We start from the raw sequence: 14,624 nt of genomic DNA on the forward strand, positions 1-14,624 counted from the left end.
AACACTCATTTTTTTCAGGGTTCGGACACAATCTAGTCGTGGTTCAACCTTCTACAGGAAGCTACAGGACTTTCTACAGGAAGTTCTGTATTTCTGCAGGAAACATCCTGTAGAGCCTTTGGGCAGGCTAGAATCGATTATGGAGAGGGATTTGAAGCTTGAAGTCTGTTGGGGAGGCATGCAACCACTCCTTTCTTCCATCCTCCACTTGTTTCATCTCCTTTCACCACCATTGCCACCATCTGGTTGAATATACCTGCACAGTCATACCAGATCCCTGTTTTCTCAGATAAAAATTTCTTTTTTTTCAAGTGAAAAATAAAGCATGTAGAGGCCTGCACACTTTACCTGTCAAGGCACCCTCAGGACCCTTCATCTGTGAACGCAAATTTGTTTGTTTCAGCATGCACCCCAGGAGGAGAAACGGCTACAGGATGTCCTACAGGAATCATGTAGCAGCTGATCCGGCTGGAGCACATACCATGGAGACACTAGCAGCTCACATCAAACGAAGCCGGTGCATGCAGTATTCACCACCAGAGAGTCGGGTCTCAAAGTCTTGGAACTAGCATCAGCCAATGGAAGAGGAGCTCCAGCACCCGTGCGCGAAGCAGCAGCAAGCAAATCCAACATTCCTCATCCTGAAGCCTGAGAAAATAATCCACGGCCGCACAGGTAAGTGCCTAACCTTATTCATCGAATTACATGAACTATACTCTAAAATTTGCATGACTGTGAGAATGGGTGGATTGAACAAGGTTGGTGGCCATTCAACTCGCCACCCACAGCCAGTTAGATGGCCTCGTAGGATCCGAATGGGCTTGGTTATGCCAAAAAGACGGGCAGTTGACACGTGGGAAGTGTCTAGTCGGGGAGAATCGGCAGTATGACAGAAATGGCAGCGGTGAATGCAGAGGGAAGGATTCGGCAGTCAGAGACACGCCGAGGAATGATGGCTGTGACGTCGGCCAACGGATCGGCCTGGACAGCTCACCCCCGCGCCATGAATTCCGCAGCATTTCAAATTGGCCAGTCGAATAACTCACGGTAAACTGCTGTCATTCGCACTTGCAACCGTTTTTGCAGCCGAGTACGCGTCCTCCTCCTCTGCAAGTTGTTAGCCCGAGCTTCTCAGTCTGTTCCAACATCCTTCCGCAGCTCAGACTCATCTAGAACCACCGTAACGTCCTCCAGAAGCCGGGAAAGCTTTCTACAGGAAGGTGCGCTACAGGAAGCCCGGCATTACGAAGAAGCTTGGACTGTTCACGTCAAGGGTGGAAATTCTCAGAGAGGTAGGCCCGAACATACCTTTCCCATGCAAAATAGTTCAAAAGGTGGTGAATTCGACATGCTGGGGTAGAGAAAAATTTAAAAGCAAGTCTGTCTGCGAATCCAAAAGCAGTTTACTTATCGTTGCATGAAATTGTCTTCGCGGTTTGCGTCCAAGATTTTCTCCATGAAGTCCTGAGTTAAATTCCTCCTATAGAGAAGTGAGACACTGTCAAGGCTAACCGATGGAAAAACTGTGAATTTTATATGATTGTGTGTATGTTGGAAACATAGCCCTGCACTCTGTTTAGAAAAATTCCGAGTCGTCCTTCTGTACACGAGCAGTCAGGTTTCAAAACAGAGGAATTGATACGAAGAGGCCTGCAGATACCATTTTTAACGCTCTGAGAAGGAAACACACCTGGGATTCCCTTTCTGCTCAAAGCGCAAGCAAAAACGGAGTCTTTTTCACCATGCCTGGAGGGTTTATCCGAAAGTAACCCTCGGACTCTAAGAAACTCCGAGAAACCCCTGAGGTGGTAGACTTATTTTCCCGTGCACACTGGATGACATTCTGTGACAAACTTCAAGGTCACGATGATGAAATTACAGAAGAATTCCTAAGGTCCCTGAAGCCGAAATCGAAGACACTAGCCATTGTCAACTTCAGAGGATTGACCCTAAGACTCACCCCGCAGCTCATTAGTAGAGTCACTGATCTACCGATGGGGGTACCCTGGGATAAGGAGGAGAGAAAATTGGGTCAAAAGGCTAAAAAGGAGTTCTTCTTGCCAGAGGAACAATTTTCAGAGGACAAGAATGGGGTCCGAAGAACCAGCCTACAGCCATTTTGGAGCGAAGTCAGCCTCCAAATTATGAAGTATATTACCTTTGAGGGGCGATTCAGCATCGTATATGGTTATCATTTCCGTTTGCTAACAGAACTCAGGCACCAACTGGATCTGCCCTCAGAAAAAAAATTGAGCATCCCCTACTTCCTCCTACAATCCTTGATTGAGTGTGCCACAAAGCTGAGGGAGGGGACACCAGACCAGCTGGCCCATCATGGGATTATCAAGCTCCTCGTGGAAGATGCACTCCATACTTACACTGTCCCTCTCTCCTAGGAAATCTTTCGAAATATGTCTAAGGATGATGACATCCGAATTTTGGCCGAGGAACTCACTTCCTCCAGTAGCGAGGAGAAGGAGCACACCGAGGCAAAAAGGAAAGCTAAAGGTCAAGAAACCCCAGGCAAACCACCAAAGAAAGAGCAGAAAGAGCCACGAGAAAAAGGCCAAGCTGCTGAGGCCAAAACAGTGGGTGGTGAAATAACACAAACACCCAGGGAGAAAAGATTGCAGAGCAGGGCAGAAAGGATCAAGAAAGTCCAAGCCAGAGAAGGCACCCCTAAGGCAGCCTCAGCCAAGCTAAAGGAAAAAGCACCCTCAGCAAAGCAAGCTAAAATAGTGCCAACTGGTTCTACAAGAAGCCAGAAGGCCATTTCTACAGGAAGTCCAAAAACTGCTTCTACAGGAAGCCAGAAACCAGCCACTACAGGCATTTCTACAGGAAGTCTGAAGAAAGGGCAGCAGAAGGAGAAATCGGCCGAGATTCTAGCTAGGGAGGCAACAGTTGTGCTGGCCACCCTAAGCACCTCTCCCAAGCAGAAGGAAAAGCGAAAGAGGGAGCCTCCCCTGTACTTTAAGGCAAGAAGAAGTGTAAGAATTAAAACCGGCAGACCCCAACCTCCATCCAAAGAACCAATTACCATTGTAGACACCCCTACCACACCAAAGGAGAGGTCCCCCTCCAAGGCATCCATCACTTATGAGCGGGGAAGCCCGAAGACGTCCACCTGGAGGGAGAGAATGGAAAGGTTGGACACAAAAACCTCTCTACAGGATGCTGAAACTATTCTACAGGAAACATTGGCTAGATAGAAGGAGACCGAAGAAATGGAGGGTGAGGTAGCCAAATCATCACAGAAGGAAGAAGTGGTCGAGCACATTATGGAACCTAGCCCCCAGCCCAGCCTTGGCTCTTATTATAACTTCTTAGAGGCTGGGAAAATCATTCCTCAAAAATTCACAGTGCCACTTTTCCTAGCACTAGAGGAAGAAAGAGTACGGACCCACACTTGGATGAAGATCGCTAAATCCAAGGGGGTGGAAGACATAGGCCCTCTAGAGGAAAAGCTCAAGGAGACCCAAAGAGAGTTGGCAAGAGTATGGCATGTGGAAATCTCCCAACAGGCTAAGCTACGAGAAGAGAATGAGCTGCTTAGACAGCAGCTACAACTACAAGGACAGAGGAAAGAAGAGGACACAGCAGCCAAGGACACCACAAAAGAGCCTCAGGGAAAAGAAGGAATGCAAGCTGAACTTGAGGCACTAAACCGACAACTACAGGAAAGGGAATTGCAAGTAGGCCTAGAGATACAATCTCTAAAACAGCAGATGCAAGAAAAGGAGGCACAACTAGCCTGCATGGCCAGTTGGGAAACAGAAGCTCTGCAATGTAGGCAGCCGGCCAAATCCTATGGCCTATACCTCAGGGATCAGTGGCTGCAATTCCAAATCAACACGTTGGCACAGAGGGGTATCTCCCAAATCCAAAACCCCCAGCAGTTCATGGATTTATGTAACAGCGGTTCATCGGAAGACAAGGCCAAGCTATCAGAGTTCTACCTTCATAATTTGGCCCTTCCAAATATAACCTCATGGGACCCCAACACAGCAGTAGGGGACATGCAGCTGATGGCAATGACCTCATGGCTAAACCACGAAGGAAAGAGAGCGGCAGAGGTCAGAAATGTCATGAACCGAGAATTACGAGAACCACTGTTGATTAGAGCAGAACCAGGGGACCCCACAGCATTGATATCCGCCCACCAGCACCTAGCAACCAACTCTCAGGTTCTGGTAGAGTACATGGATCGGCAGGCTCAGGCCATAGCACACTTTGAGGATATGGAGCGACTATTGGGGGACAACTGTGTTCATGCTTGCACTCGTAGGTGGAACACATTGTCCGACAGCCTCAAAATCAGGGAATACCACACTCCAACTAGAATGAGGGAGGCCTTGGCACGAGTGCCTCTCTACAAAAAGTCTATGCAGAACCTCCAGGCCAGCTGGATAGGCCTCAAGTTAAGTCCCCCTTTGCTTTTGGGATTGTTAGAAGGAGGCACAGAAGAAGAAGAGCATAAGCAGTGGGAAGAGGTGGAAAGGAAGGCTGGATTCCATGACAGTGAAGAGGACACTACTTCAGAAGCCTGGGATGTGAGGGAGGCGATCAAAGAAATTAAGGACGAGGAGCTCGACTAGTTTCTCGATGATGAGCAACCCTTTTAGCAGGGGGGTGATGATGAGCCCCAAATTGGGTAACTTATTGGGCTCATTTTTCCTAATTATCCTTGTTCAGTCCTTGTTCAATCCTCCATTTTTCATAGCTTATGCATTATTTTTTAGTATGTTTATGTCATTTGTACGAATAAGGGTGGTCACTCTTCCTAGGTGGCTAACACGTGCTTATTTCAGGTTTTTTGATGCATGTTGGAGAAAAACCGAGCAATCATGGGCTAGAAGACAGCCAAGCTTGAGGTGAGGAAGGGGGGTTGTCTATGACATTAAATAGCCCTTCCTCGGGATCTTCACCCCCAAACTCCGAGCTCACAGGCCACCGAATCCGGATCTTGAAGGCAGCCAAGCAGATTTTGGAAAAGGGACTGTCTACTAACAGTTGGATAGCCAAGTCCCCTAGATTTAGGAGGCCTACTAGGGCCCTCGTGGTGTATAAATGATAAGGGCTCAGCCTTTGTAAGGGACTTTTTGAAACCATTGCATATTTTTGCACTACAGTGCTGTCAGCTTTAGCTCGTTTTCTTGTAGCCACTTTGGCATAACTCTTGACTGATGACTATTTTTTGATAATGATAAGCAGTCCTATTTCATATCAACTCTGATTTTTCTATAGGAGCCATAGCTCTCAGGGTTGGGCCCAACCTGAGAGCCTAGGGCCTTCTTTATGTACTGTTATCTTTCCTTTAAGCATCGTTGTTTTCCTTTTGTGGATTTGCAAACGTATTTCTGTTAGGCAGATTAAGTTGTGTGGATTAACTAGGTCACTGTTTATGAATAGAATGCTTCATATTTTTAGAATAGATTGGTAGGATAATAACAGGAAAAAGGCTCCAAAAAAGGGTCAACAAACACTTTTGGTTTCACCTCTTCCTTATTGGATCAGGGGCTGGAATTGAAGTAACCGTGTTGTCCCAAACAAAAACACTAGTTTGCTTTACCATGCAATCCTTAGTGTACTGATTTCATTTGCAGAAGTTGGTTATGTGTTCAGATCTCTGAAATGTTTCATTGCATAGTTGATATACATGGTTCTCTTTCAAATAAAGTTGTTGTTCATTCACTTTATTTTTAGTTAGATTAGATTAGCTAGGACTTTGAATACTTGCCAGACTTTGTTGATTCAGTTGAATGTGTACGGTGTAGAGAATCTCTACCCCTCGTTCATCCACCTAAGCTTCATCAGAGCCATCTGCTCCATCTCCTAGCTAGGTTCCTCGTCTCACATCTGTCCTCTTGCCCACATAACCCTACCTTTTTGTGCAATCATTGTTTCAGCCTTCTTTGAGCCAATTTAGCCATCTACACCTTCTCACCACTCCATCCACCAGTCCCTGGGCCAATTCAGACCCCTATCCTACCTTCACATCCATTCATGCATCTTCCCTCACTCACCCATCCTCCAAAACCAATTTTTAAACATCCTGTAGAAATTTCTGAACATCCTGTAGAAATTCCTGAACATCCTGTAGAACCCTTGCAGACTTCCTGTAGAAGCTCACAAATGAGGTTTCTTGATAGCCAAACTTTGTGAAACTCTCTGGAAGGGTGTTAGGGACTCCTTAGACCCTCTCTGAACCTTCTCGACCTCTTTCAAGCATTTCTCCTCATTGATCCACCCCTGCACAGTCAAAGAACAGTGAAAGCATATGCATGATGAAACTGACGACTTAATCAAAAATACAAAAAGATGTTTTCTTCAAATAGAGGTAGTCTAGACACATGTATTTTACCTTCATAGAAGTAATGGCATCTCTTTCAGTAGTTTTCATTCTCTCCTTTGCATCAGTAGGACTAGCTGGTAGAATTAGGGTTTGCTAGGGTTTGCGTTTTCCTTCAGTTTTTCAATCTATTTTCGCAAATAGATTAGCTTCCTTCGAGTTAGCTTTCATCCAGCAATTAAAAAGCTTCTTCTAAGAGCTCATAGAAGTTGGTTTAAGCTCCTAGCGGACTTGTGCCAGCTGACCAAGTGACAGCTGCGACAAGAGCTAGTACTTGTGCATACAGCATCGTCGCTTCCAAGTTTGTTACGAACTACCGGGTTGATAAAAGTAAAGACGGGAGTCCCAGGAGTTGCAGCATTATTGCTGCAATACCAGAGCCCACCACCAGGCCGCCATGGAGAACACATCAATCCAGGCCTCACAGGAGAACACATCAATCCTGCTACAATCGCCATGGAGAACACATCAATCCAGGCCTCACAGGAGAACACATCAATCCTGCTACAATCGCCATGGAGAACACATCAATCCAGGCCTCACAGGAGAACTAATCATCCTGCTACACAGGAGAGCGAATCATCCTGTTCCACAAGAGAGCGAATCATCTTGTCCCACAAGAGAGCAAATCATCTTGTCCCAGTGCGCATCACCAGGGAGGGTGAGTCACCCTATGGTCGTATATTTCTCCAGTAAGAACCGCAAGCCCCCAGAGCTCCCAAAGTTCAATATGTGCAACATGCAGGACCCTTGTACAAGGGTCTCTTGACGACTCCAAGTCATTCTGGAAAATCACAGATTTGATCTTTCCCCTGGGGCTTTAGCGACCTGTACATCATCTCAGTGTGATGGAGCCTCCTTGCTCATCGACTTACCATATCCTGGGTAAGGTAGTATCTGATGTCTATCTGCTGGAGCAATCATCGAATATGGGATTCCTCAATAATCGAATCCCACCTCTGGTTGTTACGGAGAATCACAGTGGTATTCATCATGTGTACAAACAGCTCACTGAGGAGCTTCCCCAACCAGGCAGCTTCATACGAGATCATACTCGTAGATATGTATCCGATCTCGGCGGTGCTTATAACAACCGACTTCTGCTTCCTGCTTATCCATGATATCGAAGTAGAATCCAAAGAGGAACAACACTGAGAAGTGCTCCAGTGATCCTCCACACTGACTGCCCAATCAGCATTCGAATAATCATGCAGTTTCATATCTCAGGCAGTGTATATCAATCCATGAGAGACTGTACCTTGAAGACATCTCAGAAGATTCTTGGCACCAATCCAGTGAGGCTCAACCAAATATGAGCTCCCCGTGCTAACTGCAAAACATATCTCTGGAATCCAACTCCCTCTTACTTCTGCAAATGAGAGGGTCTGCAACTGTTAGAAATAGTCTATCCGCGTAAGGTGTCGGTATGAGAGGTCTATCATCCACAACCTTTGGATAATGGTTTGGATCGGTTTCACTCCTTAGTGAATCTCAGCTTCATCAAACAGCTATCAGTCCTCTCATACTATGCCCGGGGTGTTTTGCTTCAAGCCATAGAGGGCTTTCTTCCACCTATATACATGAGATTCCTGTTCATGAATCTCAAACTCCACAGGTTGTTTCAAACATGTGGACCTGCTACATGAGGGGAATGGTCCCCTTGTAGGATTTTCCTTTCGTACATCTCAGACATGTACTTTCATGCTCTTTTTGAATTCAGGCTTCCCTGTCACCATCTGACTTACAGACCTCCGGTGCTGTGTTAATGGACATGGTCCCCAGTGGACTTCCTGTAACTTAATACAACCCTGAAATCAAAAGCATCTTTGAAAATTCTATTTTCGAACACGTACCTTTCCATTGATGAATGCCACCTTAAAACCTTCGACTTCCATTCCTGGGGTTCCTTGCTTTGAAGAGTCATTCGTTTCCTTGATGACCTGCATCTCTGCCATTCGAACACTCCTTCGCATAAGGGCCAAACTTATCATCAAGACATCTACCTTTCCTTCTACCCTTAGATCCGAACTTCCCAGTGAAGTGGTCTTTAGGTAGGTCATCAGAAACTTCCGCTGCATCATTCTGATAATTCTCTGCTTCGACTTCACTTTAGGTGAATTATGAGGAACCCATTGATCCTTCTGTCTTGTCCCATCTGTCTTCGATGATTTTTGTTTCACTCTTGCTTGGGCATTGTCTTCACCTCAGCTCCAATACCTTGTTATTTTTAGGTATGTTCTATGCTAGAGGAATTTATTTAAATTTTCACAGTTAGCAATCACATCAGCATTAAGATAAACTGCAGATAGAACATAAATATAAATCGCAAAAGTCAAGCCAAGACAAGAGGACACAAGATGTGGCGCTAGCCAGGGACAAAGCCCACAATGTGTGGGGAAACCCTTGATCAATTCTTCTTTTATGTTCCTCAAAGTTCAGCAGAGAAAGAGAGAGAGAGATAGTATATTTACAACAGAAGTCAACACTTTGACTTATCTAGATCTAGCATAGATCATTTCGTATAATGATGAGATCAGTTGAAGACATTCTGCTTCAACTGATTCTCTAAGGTGATGGCTTCACCTATCATAGTCTTGCATCTAGTCCATTTGCTGCTCCACTGCACCATGTTGTACTATCACAGCGCTGGACCTTGATGTCTGAGTTGCTTTCTCTTGTCATCATGCTGCCCATTATGCTGCATCTTCCATCATCATGATCTGAGACTGTTAATCATTCTCATTATGTTGAGACTGTGTCTTTTTTACTAGTATACCAAGGATCTCAGACTATCATCGATCTGAGTTATGTTAGGACAGTAAGTTCTAACATAATATTTATTATAGTTCTATGAATGTTGTTCATTGTGATAGGGATACTACAGGTATGCCACCAAGGATTTCCATCATCATGTAGATTTACTGAATTAGCATAAATCCACATTACTGTTATGATGCTATCAACGTGATCTTTATTGAGTTTTGACAAACCAAGGATGATTCATACATTGTGTCCTTAACCGAAGTTATTTATGCCTCATCTATCTGAGATAGATGTGCCCAGATCACATACATCCTGCTTTCTTCATTCGAGGATACACACAAGTATGCTGAGTCTGTGGCTCCTTCACATATGATCTGCGGCTACCTCACTTTGACAGTGATTACGGTATCATGTTGACTGCGTGTCTCTACCCTATGTATATTAACTGCGTGAAAGGATTCTCTAGTGATTAGGGCATCACGATGACTGCGTGTCTCATATCATATATGACTGCGTCTTTGACAACCTTGACTCCGGCTCCATAGCTGCTTCATTCCCTTAACGGTATGATTATTATAGTGGATAGAGTTCCGACATTTATCTTGTAACTACTCTTCAAAACATCAGAAGTATCCAAGTTCATATGACTATCTGCGTGACTGCGCATAGGTTTTTACTGTGGCTTCATTAACTGTGTATTGTTAAACACACATGGACAGCAAGAGAGATATGAAAGATAAAACATGCAATACAATTTTTATTAACAAGAGATATACATTTATAGTACATTATTGTGACTGTTGGGTTTCACATCCCAAGGTCTCTTGGACTACTTAGTCTATTCAGCTTCCACACTAACCCATTTGGGATTAGGTGTCCAACATTCCCCCCCTTAATCTGAAGGGTTATGTATGAGTCCAAGAAGAGAGCTATAATACAAAATGTGCAAAAAATGCATGGCAGCACTAGGCTGAATGTGCTCTATGAAATGTTGGTATAAATGGCAGTGGTTTAAGGATGACCACCAACACTGGAACGCTTAGTGCAGTTCCCAGAACTCTTCCAAAATTGGCAAGAAGCTAAAGTCTTCTGCTAGAGGAAGTTATCCTATTGTTTTAAAGAGGGAAACCTTCAACCATGAAAGGGAGGTCTCACCCCGCATAAAAGGGAGAACTTCAACCTGAAAAGGGAAGTCTCAACCTGTGATGGTTTAAGGATGACCAACAACTCTGGAATGCTTAATGCAATTCCTGGAACTCTTTCAAAACCGGCAAGAAGCTGGAGTCTTCTGCTAGAGGAAGTGTTCTCAATTGTGTTCCTGGAATTCTTCCAAAACTGGCAAGAAGCTGAAGTCTTCTGCTAGAGGAAGTATCCCAGACTACCAACTGAAGGCATGTTCACGGGCATCTTAGTCTCTGGCTACAACTCTGAAACTAGTGTGGCAGGTTGTGGCTCAGGCTCACTTGATGTGGCTTTGAAGCTTGTAGATGACCATCATTTCCCCCCCTGTCAGATACAAGGTGAGATGATGGAGAAAACTCAACTGCAAGACTGTTCAATACTCTGGAACAAGTTCTAACATGTGTTTGGAATATCTTTTTGGCTGTTGATGCCCATTGCCAAGAAGCGATCCATCCAAGATGAATCTTTGTTCTTGCAAGACGTTTGTTTCTGAAGCATCTGTGTGAAGAATGGCTGGTTTTATGACAGTGCTTACATGGATGAAGATCAAAACAGTGATCTTTCAGATGGCCAACTCGGTCACAGTGTTGGCATTTTACAATTTGTTGTTGTTGTTGTTGCTGCTGCTATGGAAGAGGGGCAGAGTCTGGAACAGCTGAAGCTGAACTATCATGAGGAGCAAGTGAACTGTCATGAATTAATCCAGCACTCTGAAAGTGAATGGGCTTTGAGTAGTCTGGAATATGAAAGGACAAGTCCTTGTCATATCCAAGACCAGTTCTGTGCTTGTTGTGGACAAGTTGTTCCCAAGGTCTGACGATGGGCTTGGGGAGTGCAGATTGAGTTTCTGCATCTGCATGTACAGCTGCTACTTTATTGGGTACTAAATCTGAATCAACTTTAACATTATTGACTTGCTTCTGATGGGTTGCAGTCTCAGTGTTCTGAATAGAAACATGTTCAGAATGACCCCTCTGTTTTAATTCTTCTTGCTGTAGCTGAGATTCAAGCTGCAAAAATTCAATATTTTCCTGTACATTATGCAGGCATGTCTGAATGTCATAGAGAGTGTCTTTCCTGATTTGCACTGTGTTGTCAGCAGTTGATACGATTAGAGTTCTCAATAACTCCAATAATCGATGAATTTTTGTCATTATTTAAACAACTCAAGTCAACAAATGATCACAAATGTACTTGTAAAGGAAAATTGCTAATAATGCAATATTCTTCAAAATTAAATGTGCCCGATGATAAGAGGGAAATCTACTCAATTGATAATCCTTTGCAAGAAATAAATATTTCCTTGAAAATTGATTCTCCTTTATGTCCGGCTGTCAAATAAATTCCTCTATTGTATGCCAACAAACAATAAGTACATTGGAAGAGTTCAAGCTGACAATACAGTTCAGATAATGTTCATTTGTCCATTGTCTCAAATAATCACCTTATTCTACCAGCTTCAAGCTATCCCATCCTCTTTCACTAATGTTGGAAACTTGACTCCTCCGACTGCTAATAACAAATCGATGGGATAGAGAAACACGTGCTGGAAGGTAAATATCAGATATCAAGCAATGTCAAAGTGATGTCACTTGTTAGGGTTTCTGTGTTGTCTCTATAGGTTAGAGCTCAAAATGACAATCAACGCACCATTAAAACATATCAAAAAAGGAAACAACACACGGCCATAAAAACTATATCAGCCCAATATACAGACTTATGTAAAACACCTCATCCATAATGCCATCCAAATATAATGCACAGTCCAGTGGTCAAAACTACTTCCTTGATGCAATTCGAATTGCTATTTTCCAACGCTTTTTCTGAAGTGTGTAATTTGACACACAAGACAACGCCTCACTGGAGTGTTAAATCATGAACGTCCAGGCTGAAGAAAGGTCGTGTTTCTCTGCTGCTTGATTTCGGTACCTCCGGTCGCAGGATGCACTTCGTGCTGTGGTACCAAATGTGTCAAAGATGGATAAAGCTTCATTACTTGGGGATGTCGTGTCCTATATTAATGAACTTCAAAGCAGAGTTCAAGAGATTGAAGCTGAGAAGAAGGAGCTTCAAGCCCAAATAGAAGTTACCAAGAAGGAATTCTCACTCTGCTTTCTCTGGTACCAATTTGGGATTCATCAAGGACCAGTCTGGTTCATCTCAAAAGCCTGATGTCAAAAGATTTGGCACAAAGGAATGTTCTGCGCTAGATTTGGAAGTTCGAATCCTTGGTCCAGAAGCCATGATCAGAATTCAGTCTGCTAAGAAGAATCATCCGGCAGCCAGATTGATGACATCACTGCAAGACCTAGATCTTGAAGTTCATCATGCTAGTGTCTCAACAGTGGACGAGTTAATGCTTCAAAACGTGATTGTCAAGTTACCAAGTAGTTTATATACAGAAGAACAGCTCAATGCCGTTCTCTTGAAGAAATTATCAGATCCAAAATTTAAGTAGCCAGATATCAACGAAGAGTGAGTTCTCTCCCACCTGTGTGTTGTCCATACATCATCAAACAGGGGCCTCGGGTCACGGTTGAAGAATGATCTCGAAAATTATACCGTCTTTTCAATATATATTGAACAACATATTATATACAAGATTTTTGGCTATACGATCAAGGAGATCGTGTATATACTGCAAACTGTTCCACCACTTCAAATGAACCATAGGTATCGCAACACAGGTCACGAACTATCGATTCATTTCAGCGCCGAGAGCAACGTATCGCAACACAAGTGTATATATATGTGAAAGAAGAGTCACGGTTAGTCTCCACACCTCCACGCATATCAATTATTATAACCAAAATAACCACGCATACCAGTCTTCAAATACACCAACGCAACAAATCATACAGTGTATTCAGCAAAATTAATATTATACAGTGTATACTGCTGTACGAACAATGGGTTGTATTCGGGTTGACAAAAACACAGATATTTGTGTGATCCGCTACAAAGATGCCTCAAGGATGATGATCCTTATGTGCGAAAGACGGCTGCTATATGTGTTGCTAAACTTTATGATATTAATGCTGAACTGGTGGAGGATAGAGGGTTTCTAGAGACTCTTAAGGACTTGATTTCAGACAGCAATCCCATGGTTGTAGCGAATGTCGTGGCAGCACTGGCAGAGATCCAAGAAAACAGTAGTAGAGCAATATTTGAAATTACTAGTGACACACTTTTTAAACTTTTGGCAGCACTCAATGAATGCACTAAATGGGGTCAAGTGTTTATACTAGATGCTCTTTCAAAATACAAGGCAAGTGATGCCCGAGATGCAGAGAAAATTGTTGAACGTGTAACTCCTCGTCTTCAGCATGCCGACTGTGCAGTTGTACTTTCGGCTGTCAAGGTGATTCTGCAGCAAATGGAGATTATTACAAGCACTGATGTTGTTAGAAACCTCTGTAAGAAAATATCTCCAAAATATCTAACAAGGCGACGCCCATTTACATTGTTAGTATATGCTAGGCAGTGATAATATTTATATATCTGTTTCAGAGAGTGTGTCTCTCAAACAACTCTACAATGGACGATTCATGACGGTTAACTCCCACACGACCAGCAACTGTAAGAAACCCGCAAAGAACCAATGCAGAAACAACTAGGAAAGGTGAAAATTCTCAACACGAATACACAGTCAATCCAACAGTGTTTTCATTTCAATTCAGCGCATACAATAATGCAGTAAACACAATACAGTTAAATGCATCAATACCAATACCATAACACAGCGTTTCAACCAGCATTGATGTCAGAGCAGCATTGATGGAGATTCGAACCTCGACTATTCAGTTTCCATGCGGTCAGAGACAAGCTTCGACTTATGAGAGACAGATGCGTTATAGAGCGTTATGGACAGAGCGCAGTGGTGACAGAGGCGTTGATGACAGAGGCGTCAGAACAGTTAGCCCAGAGCGACCAGCGGAACCGATGGGGAGAGCGATAGGCTGAGCGTTAGACTGAGAAGGCAGGCAAGTTTTGCAGAGTTGACAGACTCTTAAAATACCCAGGCCTCTATTTTCAGATTGCTGGAATGTACGTTACATCCATAATAGCAGCACTGACAATTATATGAATGTACATGACTTGCAGGTAAGAAAGGCCACAGAAAACAAGTGGCTCATATTAATTATGCAGGGCAGGAATACGCCTGCTCTGATACCATGTTAAACACACATGGACAGCAAGAGAGATATGAAAGATAAAACATGCAATACAATTTTTATTAACAAGATATATACATTTATAGTACATTGTTGTGACCGTTGGGTTTCACATCCCAAGGTCTCTTGGACTACTTAGTCTATTCAGCTTC

The 14,624-nt window shown here is 43.6% G+C and overlaps 1 pseudogene; it reads left to right on the forward strand.

Annotated features, from left to right (window-relative positions):
- The first annotated feature begins 895 nt into the window (after positions 1 to 895).
- LOC149185151 (transcription factor MYC1 pseudogene) lies at positions 896 to 12,755 on the forward strand (annotated as a pseudogene).
- Positions 12,756 to 14,624: the final 1,869 nt, after the last annotated feature.

The sequence above is a fragment of the Pinus tabuliformis genome, chromosome 3_2, assembly GCF_031772625.1.
Source record: "Pinus tabuliformis cultivar Carrire ecotype Pingquan chromosome 3_2, CPIR1, whole genome shotgun sequence".
NCBI lineage: Eukaryota > Viridiplantae > Streptophyta > Pinopsida > Pinales > Pinaceae > Pinus > Pinus tabuliformis.